The sequence below is a fragment of the Chenopodium album genome, chromosome 1 (assembly GCF_948465745.1).
Source record: "Chenopodium album chromosome 1, dcCheAlbu1.1, whole genome shotgun sequence".
Taxonomy (NCBI): Eukaryota; Viridiplantae; Streptophyta; class Magnoliopsida; order Caryophyllales; family Amaranthaceae; genus Chenopodium; species Chenopodium album.
In genome coordinates this window covers 22,361,805-22,373,119 of record NC_137834.1, presented here as the reverse complement: position 1 = coordinate 22,373,119, position 11,315 = coordinate 22,361,805, and positions in this window count along the sequence as shown.

The following is an 11,315-nucleotide window of genomic DNA, read 5'->3' as shown; positions in this document are numbered from 1 at the left end:
CGATCCTACTTCCTGATTGAGTTTTTCTCACTTTTCTGAAACCCATATGTGTTCTACATATGGACATAACCCTCTGGGAATTCATGCTCCATCTACCTGATTGAACGCTCTGTGCAACAAAAGGTACATCCGAGAATGTTGAATTCACCAAACCATGGAAGCGAGTTTTTAACTTGCAATGTCCCATCCACTCGCGCCAACCCTTCAAAGGTAAGGCTTCCGCGCAGTGCATCCAGACAATTAACCATGGACCTTCTTTGACTAACCCATATCCCAAACTTTAGAGAACTAGAGCCATGGTTTGGTTGCGAACTCATTGCATCATAATGTGCCTACTTGACTAATTGTGCATTATTTGTTGTGCATACTCTATGTGTTTTTTCCTAACCATTTGTTTGACTTGTGTTTAAGATTAAATAAACTTCTTAATGAATAAAAGGAATTTTCCTAATTAATTAATTAATTAATTAATTTTGAGTAATTAAAGTCTAATAATTTAATCAGAATTGACTTAGTATGACTTTAGGCATACCCTGTAGAGTAATAATACTGAAAGCAGTCCCAGATCAACGTTCCAGCAATGGCGCCGCGATTTGGACTGCAGCGCCACTCTGTGGAGTGCAGCGCCTGGCGACATCTCTGTCATCTTGCGCTACACTGCAGATTGCGGCGCCAGTTCTGTCGTTTTGGCGACAGTTCGGTATATTATTCGAGTCATCACTTTGTGTCTAATTAAACAATTTGCTAATTAATTCGATTATTTTTATTAATAACAATACCTTCGTTAAGTCCTTAATTGAGTCCAGTCACATAGTCTAGCCACATGGTCTTACACAAGAGTCTTAATATGTCACCTACACTCACTACACTCACTAGTCTTAGCACACACTTTGAGTATATGTCACCATGACCATGTCTTAGGTTCATGCATGAGTCGGTTTTTTCCGTCATTTGAGTTGGGGGTACATTCCATTCCTATTTTTTTTCATATCTCTCCATCTACATCATCTTTCCATCATCTACATCATGCTTTCTCCATATCACGACCTTCATTCTTTCTACCTTCTTCCATCCATGCATGTTGAATCGAGTTTAAGTCAAATAATTAACAGTGAATATCCCTAATTTCCCTTTCCACATTACTTGGTCAAGGAGAGAAGGGCGGTTAATCAAGGACAACATGTTTGTTCAAGTCTTACTTTTTGATAAACTGATTCGCCAAAAGAGGAAAGCTAAAAAGATAATGGCAACTCAATAAGAAGTCAACGAACTTAGGAATCAATTGACTGATGTAACTGAAGTGTTGAAGGCTTTAACCCTTCAAATCAATGACCATGTGAAGCAACAAAAAATGGATCTTATGCAATAAAGCTTGAGCAAGCTATCTAGTGGCTACAAGTTCCAAGGCATTAGTTCACAAGGGGTCTCGCTGGACAAGGAACTTCTTCCGCATAAGTTCAATGCCATTGACATCCCTAAATTCAAAGCAACAGATAATCCTTATCGTCACTTAAGAGCCTTTGAAACTATAATGAGCAATAAGGGGATCGATAGGAAAGTCTTTCATTCCTTATTTTCTTTATCTCTTGAGACCGTTTGTCAACAATGGTTCTTTTCCCTTGACAAAGAGAAAACCTCTACATGGGAATCGATAGTAAGTGCTTTCATTGATAGATATAACTGCAATATTCAAGTCGAAACCGATTATAGACAACTTGAGATGATAAGACAAAGAGAGAATGAAGGCTTTACTTCTTTCTTCAATAAGTGGAGGGAAACTTCCGCTAAAATGATTGAGGTGCCCCCCGAAAAAGAATCCGTGAGGATGTTCATAAAAAACTTACAAGAAAAGTATTTAAAGCACTTAAAATATCAACACAACTTAAATACTTTCAAAGCTGTCTATGACATAGGTATCAAGATCGAAGATGACCTCGCAAAGCAAAAAGCTACTAACAATAGCAACAACAGTGGCTGGAAAGGAAAGAAGAACGACAATCCTTCTTCTTCCGAAAACGCCCACTCTAGTAACAATGTTAGTACCTTTGATCTCAGTGAAGTTTTATCCATGGATAACCAAGGATCTAAGAAGCAACTAAGGAAAGACTTCACCCCCATTGGGTTGAGTTATGATACTGCCTTTGATCGACTCCATGCTAAGGGACTCATTACTCCCATTGGACCTATTCAAGATCCCGTACCTGAAAAGAGTTTGCCTAGTTGGAATCCAGATGAACACTGCAAGTACCATCAAGGTAGGGGTCATGCTACTGAGAGCTGTTGGAAGCTAAAGGAGGCTATCCAACATTTGATCAATAATAACAAGCTTCCCATGCCTCCGGCTAACAAGAAGAGCGAGTGATGATAAAGCAAACGACACAAGACAAGAGGCGAGCTTCAACGACAAGATTTCGTGACCTCCTCTTTTTCTGTTTCTTTTATTTACCCTTCCCCCAATAAGTCTAGCATAAGAACCTTTCTTTTCCCTTATATTAATTTTGTAGATTCTTTCTTTTTCCCTTTTAATAAAACTAGGTTAGATCCCGTGCCATGCACGGTAATTTCAATATTTATCATTAGTTTAATACAATTATTTTACTATAAATATAATATTAAATTGCAAAATAGGATGAAAGTTCTGTAATTATAATTTTTTTAAATCTTTAAAGAAAACAGAGGAAGAAATGCATGCACGACTAATAAAAATAACTATGGATTACATTACAAAGTTATAGGTAATATTACATTATTGTATTACATGACTTTGTTCCCGTCATAAAATAAATAAATATATAAATCTTTGTTGAATGTGTAAAAATGAATATACTTGCCAAATAGAAAAGAAATATTATTGTAAAGTAAGTATTAAATTAGATACTTCTCTAAAAACTTTGCCAAAAAAAAAAAAAAGAAAGACTTTTTGGAGGGAAATTTTTTAACCAGGTTATGACAAGTGTCATTTCTGGTTTCGCCTTTAGTATAGGTATATTGATGAGCATTTATTTCCTTACATAGATCATTGCATTGAAAAAAAAAAAAAAAAAAAAAAAAAAAAAAAAAAAAAAAAAAAGAGTCCATGTCAAACTAAGCACAAGGTATACCAATGATTATAGGCATCCCTTGTAGCCACATTATATATTACCTCTCACCCTTCATATACACAATCTTTTTTGATAAACCACTTTGAGCCTCGTCTAACGATAGACCTTTCATTTTTCAACCCTTATCTACCTAACCTTGGGATGGGATGGTGTGTAACTTATGTAACTTCAAAAGCTTGAGTGAATTCAATAAATAAAAAATAATAATAATAAATAAAAGTGTACAAAAGGGCAAGTGTTCCAATGTCTTTGACATAAACATGTCTTTGATATGAACACGTCTCAGATTGCGTCTCTTATCGAGTACTCGGTACCGTGCCTGAGAAACATGAATGCCAAGTGAGTGATAGACCGCATGATTGGGATTGCCCACACTTATAAAAAATAAGATAAATGCTAAAGCAAAAGAAAAAGCTAAAAAAGAGTAGATAGCCTCAAGCATAAAAATACAAAGATTCAAAAGCAAGATTGCACACCTTGGGGGCTTATCGAGGGTCCTGAGCCTTTTATCCCCTTCTTCTATAACCTTTATCCTAACCACATTACAACCCTTAAAAAGTCCTTTTTGAGGTATACACACTTGTGCGGGGTTCGGCTAGAGCTACGTTCGGCCTGATTCCTAACGGATACGTAGGCAACCTCACATCGAGGTGCGGCCGTAATAAACATGCATTCATATTCACATTCACATTCTCACATCATGATCATATCAAGGGATCTCCTGTGCTCATCCCTATTCATTTAAAGCTAGACTTGGGGGCTTGATCCTTACATCATTAGCCTACCCAGCCTAAGAGTCACCATTATTTGACTCTTCTAAAAATAATATTTTTCCACACACTTAGCCTTTGCAGCCTAACTTTAGTGTCACTTTCACACACATCACAGATACATGACTAAATATACTTCCCTTAGGAACCCTTTGTCATGAAATCTTAACACAACGTTGAAGCATGCCTTGTCATATCAACATCACTCATCAATCACAATCATCATTGCATCGAAGTATAAAGTGATTAGCCTCCGTGCCTAAGTTACCTACATACTTTCATCATTGAGTCAACAATTGAGATAGCCTACGATAAATTAATCCTTGCACCTTGAGGGAGAGTATCAAACAACATTTGACTAAGCTAATTCAACATGCACCTTCAAAAACTTTGATTCTTTTTCGGGAGAAAGTCAGTACCCTCCACAAAAATGACGAATTTTTTTTGCTCTTTTGCATTTTCGAGTCGCACGATCACAATGCACACACGACTCATGTACATATTGAGTCATGTCGTGTTATCACATTGAGTCAACACTATACACACACGAGTCACACGAAGTGAGTCATCATTAAGTCAAGTTTATAACTTGAGTCATGTCAAGTCAATGAGTCAAGCAACACTAAACCTTAGGTCAACCCTAAGATAATTAAAGAGATTATCAAAGTCCTATAGTCAAAGATATAAATGCAGGTACATCCCAGCGAGAAAGAACATTCCCGGATTTTTTTTTTCAAAAAAACCGCGAATATGACACAAGAGATTCTTCCAAGATGAGAAGAATTTGAGCAAAATTACATGGATCGGTAAATTAGAGATTAAGAGCTTTAATTTACAAAAGATTTGAGCGGATTTGGTTGAAAGGAAACGACCAAGTACAAAGTACGAAGTGAAACCGAGCAACGAACAGCAGCAGCAAGGAAAAAATAGGGAAGACCCAAATCCAGCGCCAGACGACAAGGCAATCGCCTAGCGGCAGAAGAAAAGCGCGGCGACAGATAGTTCTAGCGAGCGCTGGTTCAGCAACACAATGCGTGGCCCCCATATTAGATTATGCGAACCTAGTGCAGCAATTTTGGGTTGCTTGGTACGCCAGTTAGCCCCTATAAGCAATTTAACATTATTAAGTAGTCGGCTTGATTACAATCGCAAATAAGTGATCGACCTGACGAAAGATCGTCTCACTTAGCTTAAAGCGCCTAAACATTGGCTCATCTCAAAGGCACCAACATAATGGTTCATAAACAACAGAAGCACCGACATACAGGTTCGCAATTAAAGCACCGACATACTGGTTTACAAGCAGCGGAAGTGCCGACGCACCGGCTAAAGCAAAGTTCAAGCGAGCTTTAAAGATCAACAAGCGTTGGTCTTCGGTGATTTTCTTCGGAATATTATCGCAAAAACTGAGGATGACTTCAAGTAAAGTTATTTTCGACAGCATTCGCTAAGATTGTGGAGATTGTCACCAAAGATTTGAGAAGACAGTACGAGATGGGCAGTCTTCGACAGCATTCGCTAAGATTGTGGAGGTTGTCACCAAGATTTGAGAAGATAGCACGAGATGGGCGGTCTTCGATGACATATGCTGAGATTGTGGAGGTTGTCACTAAGATTTGAGAAGATAGCATGAGATAGGCGGTCTTCGACGGCATTCGCTAAGATTGTGGAGGTTGTCACCAAGATGTGTGAAGAGCGATTCGTGATGAGGCGGTCTTCGACGACTTTTGCTATGATTAGGAAGGTTGTCACTATGATTCAAGGTAAAGGCTCGAGATGAAGGATTGATAGGAGTTGGTCTTCGGTGATACTCTTCAGGGTATTTTCGCAACAAATGAGGATAGTTTCAAGCGAAGCAATCTTCGATCGTGTTCCATGGCTTGCGAAAGATGATCACAAAGTGCTAGAAGGTCGTTACAGGAGAAGCAATCTTCGATGGGGTTCTCTAACTTGTAGAAGTCTATCATGGCGGAATTGGAGGCAGTTACAGGCGTAGCAGTATTCAGGCGGTATTCTCTAGCTTGCAGAAGATCGTCAAAATAAATGGCAGGATGGCATTCCCTAGCTTGCGGAAGGTTGTCACAACAGCAAATACAACAACAAATCGGTTACTTTCAGAGACGTGTGCTCTACGGTGCAAGATACGCGTTTCTTAACTCTTTTATCTATTTAACTAACGCTAGTTTGCAGGTATCGGCGTTACAAGAGTGATTTAGGATCACAGAACGTTCTGAATCATTCTCCGTCCCTATCGATACTTTGACTTTTGTTTTCGAAACTTGCGTTTCTCCAAACTCAGTCAAAGTGGGGGATTTTGTAGACACCTAAATGTTTCTCCCCAAAACCAAACCCAGTGATGAATACCTTTCACGTCATTTGATTATCGAATAAAGCGAAAGTGTGGAAAGTCTAGTGTTGCGGTTAGTTTTTATTTCTTTTCTTTCTCTCTATTTTTGAAAACCTATTTTAAGAAAACAGCCAATCTAGTTTGGTTTGGTCCATGGCAAGGGTCCAATGATAGTATAGTTGGGTCGGGTTAAAAAAGAGCTTTCCAACGATATATTACAAGCCCAATTCCGATGAATAATGAGGAAGTTATGGCCAAAATACTAAACTGGGCCCGGTTTGATATTTATATGCGGCCCAATGATCTAGAGGAGGGCCTAATATTGATTTATCATTCTTAATGCAATTAAAATTGATTATAGTTTTCTATATTCTTCTAGAAGGTTCTTTTCATTCCTAATTTAATTAGCATTGATAAATTGACTTTAGTTGACTTTTTAGAGTTTTAATCAGAATAAAAAAAGTGTGTTTAAGGAAAATACGATTTTGCCCTCCTGTACGGCTAAATTTTATCAAAATTAAGAAAATGCGTGGAAATTGTTTTCTAGCCCCTAACGACAGGATTAGCGCCAGGCGCTAATCCTGTCGTTAGGTGCTAGGCCTAGCGTATGGTGCTAATGTCTGGCGTCTGGTGCTAATTCGTTTTATTCTCTTCGAAACTCTGATTTGTTTTTTTCTCCATCCGGCTAATTTTCTCTATAAATAGCCTCCTAAAATCTCCGTTTTGAATTATCAACAGTTCTCTAATTCTCAATTCTTTCTCTTCAAGAAATTATTGATTATTCTCTCTCTCTGTTTTCTAAACCAACCCTTTTGCATACAAAATTCCGCATTCACAAGATCTAGACACACCTAGCCAAGTTCGAAGTTGCCTTCGCCCTAGATGTGAAAGGATTGATTTATGAGGGTTTGGTCCCAAATCTCTCTTTTAATTATTTAATTTAATTGTTTGATTTATATTTTCCTTGAAGTTATTAACGCGTGTATTTTGTTATTAGAAAGAGGTACGAGGAATCCAAGTAAGTACTTTAATTGATTTATTGATATTATGATATAGAAATCATGTCTAGGTTGTTATTATGATTCCTAGTGTCATGTTAGGGTGTTTTGATTTTCCTAGTATCATGTTTAGGGTAACAACTATAATTTCTAATATCAAATATGACAATTGTGATTTCTGCGATGCTTCCTATTTTTTCCTAATATTTATGATTGTTAGTATCATGTTATGGTTAAAGCTTTGATTTTTATTGTTTAGTGACATGCTAGGGTTTGTTATTAATCTCGTTAGTGTCATGCCTAGGATCTTGCTATTAATATTATGCTTTAACATGATTATGATAATTATGATTATGATTATGATTTGGATTATTATTATTATTATGATTATTATAATTGTTTTAATAATAATTATTATTATTATGTTGCTTGATATTTAAATTTATTGCTTGATCACACCTTTTATGCATGTTAAAAGGGAATTAGTACTTGTAATCACGCTTAATAAGATAATTAATAATCTTGTTTAGGGTTAATTTGATTATAATTCAAGTGTTCGCCAATAATAGTTTATTTGTGCATTAATATTCAACCAACATAGATAAACAGGTTTAGGGTAAACCTATTGATTGCATGTTAGTCAGAAAGCGCACATGAATACGATCAGAAAAAAGTAGAGGCCTATTATTAGGGCAGGTTCATTCACTTTTAGATTGGATTTGTACCTTCATCCCCGAACTACCAGTCATTGTTCCAGACCTATTGGAGTTGACGTTCTCTTGGATCGTTAAGGGGTGTAACCTTCACCTCGTGAACGGTTTACAAGTTCCTAAAACTTGTTGGCGACTCTTTTGCTCTATCTTCCTTCCCTTTGGACACCACCGTACTTTAGTGTATGATCACAGTGGGGTTCAAGTTTGGGGTAATGCTTGAAATGTTCCCTACAGAAGTCCCTAGTGAAAAACAGTCCATAAGGATGTTCATTAAGAACCTTCAAGACAAGTATTCGAAGCATTTGAAATATCAATATAATTTGAATACTTTTAAGGCCGTCTATGACATAGGTATTGAAATTGAAGATGACCTTGCAAAACAAAAAGCTACTAACAATAGCAGCAACAGTGGCTGGAAAGGAAAGAAGAACGACAATCCTTCTTCTTTCAAAAACGGCCACTCTAGTAACAATATTATTACCTTTGAAATCAATGAAGTCTTAGCCATGGATAGTCAGAAACCTAAGAAACAGCTAAGGAAAGAGTTCACCTCCATTGGGATGAACTACGATACCGCTTTCGATCGACTCCATGCTAAAGGACTCATCGCTCCTATTAGACCTCTTCAAGATCTAGCACTCGAAAATAGGTCACCAAATTGGAATGATGACGCTCATTGCAAGTACCATCAAGGTAGGGGACATACTATTGAGAGTTGTTGGAAGCTAAAAGAGGCCATCCAATATTTGATCGATAATAACAAGCTTCCCATACCTCCAGCTGGAAAAAAGAGCGAGTGATAATAAGGCACAAGATAAGAGGCGAGCTTCAATGACAAGATTTCATGACCTCTTTTTCTATTTCTGTTAGTCATCCTTTCCCCAATAAGTCTAGCATAGGCGCCTTATATTTTGTTGGTTTTTCCTTTTTACCTTTTAATAAAATGCGCATTTCTTTTCTTGCATATGATTATTGCATTGCATGGCAAAAAAAAAAAAAAAAAAAAAAAACCATGTTGAACTAAGCACAATGTATACCAATGATTTGAGGCATCCCTTGTAGCCTATCACATCACCTTTCACCTTTCAAATATACAATCATTTCTTGATAAACCACTTTGAGCCTCGTCTAACGATAAACCTTTATTTTTTCAACCCATATTTACCAAACCTTGGGATGGGATGGTGTGCAACTTATGCAAATTCTAATACGAAAGCTTGAGAGATTTTACATAGAACTTTAAAATAGGAAAAAAAAAAGGAAGCAAAAAATAGCTATAAAAGTGTGAAAAAGGGAGAGTGTTCCAATATCATTGATAAGAATACGTCTCAGATTGCGTCTCTTATCGAGTGCTCAGTAATGTGCCTGAGAAACATGAATGCCAAGTGAGTGATAGACCGCATGATTGGGATTGCCCCATACTTATCAAAAAAATGCAAAAGAAAAAAAAAAAGAAGAGAGCAAAAAAAAAAAAAAAAAAAAAGAGTTCAAAAGTGAGAAATCTCAAGCATAAAAGTGCAAAGATTTCAAAAGCAAGGTTGCACACCTTGGGGGGTTTATCTAGGGTCTTGAGCCTTTTATCCCCTTTTTCTTCAACCTTTAGCCTAACCACGTTACAACCCTTAAAAGACCTCTTTGAGGTATACACATACTTGTGCGAGGTTCGGCTAAGCTACGTTTGGCCTGATTCCTAACGGATACGTAGGCAACCTCACATCGAGGTGCGACCGTAATAAAAATGCATCCATATTTACATTCATAATTGATCATATCAAGGGATCTCCAATGCTCATCCCTATCCATTTAGAGCTAGAATTGGGGGCTTGATCCCTACATTATTAGCTTACCTAGCCTAAGAGTCACCACTATTTGACTCTTTTCAAAAAATATATATTTTTCCATACACTTAGCCTTTGCAGCCTAGCTTTAGTGTCACTTTCACACACATCACATCACATATACATGAACTTTAGGAACCCTTTGTCATCAAATCTTAACATAACGTTGAAGCATGCCTTGTCATATCAACATCACTCATCATTGCATTACAAAGTATGAAGTTCTAAGCCTATGTGCCTAAGTTACCTAAATACTTGCATCATCGAGTCAACAATCGAGATAGTCTAGGATGTTATAATCCTTGCACCATGAGAATCAACGTCAATGCATACATTTGACTAATCTCATTCAACATGCACCATCAAACACTTCCTTTTTTCCTTTTTGTGTCTTTTTTTTTCGGGAGAAAGTCGGTACCCTCCACAAAAATGACGAATTTTTTTTTTGCTATTCTGCATTTTGAGTCAAACACATCACAATACAATGCACACACGAGTCATGCACATTGAGTCATGTCATGTCATATCACATCAAGTTGAGTCTAACACACGTGTCAATCACCTTGAGTCAACCTCAAGTCAGTCAATCACGATGAGTCAAGTATAACAAAACCTTAGGTCAACCCTAAGGAAAACATAAGCAAAGTCTTGCAGTCCAAAACATATATGCAGGTGCACTAAATCCTAGACGGACAAGTGACCTTTACAAAGATCTGAGGTAGAAGATGCAAATTTTCAAATATATGCAAAGCTATCACTTCCAAGGCGAGGAGATGAGAAAATTTGAACAAGATGGCTCAAGGCGTAGTGGTCTTTGACAACATTCCCTAAGATGCGAAAGTCGTCACCCTATTTGAGAAGATAACTCAAGATGAAGCAATCTTGGACGGTGCTCCCCAAGATGTGGAGGTTGTCAAATAAAATTACTTTGATTCAACAAAAATTGATTATGTCCTAAGGCACGGACGGCTCGCACAACAAGTTTCTCAAGACAAAGAGACCCGTAATTTTCGGACAAGTTTTCCCAAGACGGAGAAAATTATCGATTGATGCACACTTCCCGAGGCGTAGAAGTTGGCGATTGCATCCTAAGGCGTGGGTAATTAGCGGAATTTCACTTAAGAGCTACTTAAGGCGTAGGATCTCACGCGTGGAAACTGCTATACCATTAGACTTCCCAAGGCGAGGAAAATCATCTTTGGAAGACTGCTCAAGACGAAGGAGTCTACGACATGTTTCCCAAGGCAAGGAAATTTGTCATTGTTCATTTGTGAGTTACTCGAGGTGAAGAAGCTCATGATAAAAATCCCCAAGGAATAGAAGACCGTTATTCAGTGGATCGCTCAAGATGTGGTGGCATGGTTTGCTGTAGAATCCTAAGGTGTGGAAGATTGTTGTTCAATGGATCGCTCGAGGCGTGGTGGTTCAAGATAGAATTCCCAAGACAAGGAAGGACATCACAGCAGCGAAACTGAAGATGACTACAAGCAGTCACCTTCGACGAAGTTCCCGAGGTACTGAGGAGGATTGTCACAAGCAAATGAAGAT